The sequence below is a fragment of the Arachis duranensis genome, chromosome 3, assembly GCF_000817695.3.
Source record: "Arachis duranensis cultivar V14167 chromosome 3, aradu.V14167.gnm2.J7QH, whole genome shotgun sequence".
In the NCBI taxonomy this organism is placed as follows: Eukaryota; Viridiplantae; Streptophyta; class Magnoliopsida; order Fabales; family Fabaceae; genus Arachis; species Arachis duranensis.
The window spans coordinates 118,125,649-118,125,921 of record NC_029774.3 but is presented as its reverse complement, the minus strand read 5'-3'; positions in this window follow the sequence as shown (position 1 = coordinate 118,125,921).

The window sequence follows — 273 nt, the reverse complement described above, 5'->3', positions numbered from 1 at the left end:
AAGGTGACCATAGCTTGCTTCATACCAACAATCTCTGTGGGATCGACCCTTACTCACGTAAGGTTTATTACTTTGACGACCTAGTACACTTGCTGGTTAGTTGTGCGAAGTTGTGTTTATGCCATGGTGTTGAGCACCAAGTTTTTTGGACTCATTACCGGGGATTATTTGAATTGTGAAAAGTATTGATCACAATTTCGTGCACCAGTTGTCCAAACTCAAACAATCCCCGGCAACGGCGCCAAAAACTTGGTGCACGAAATTGCAATCACT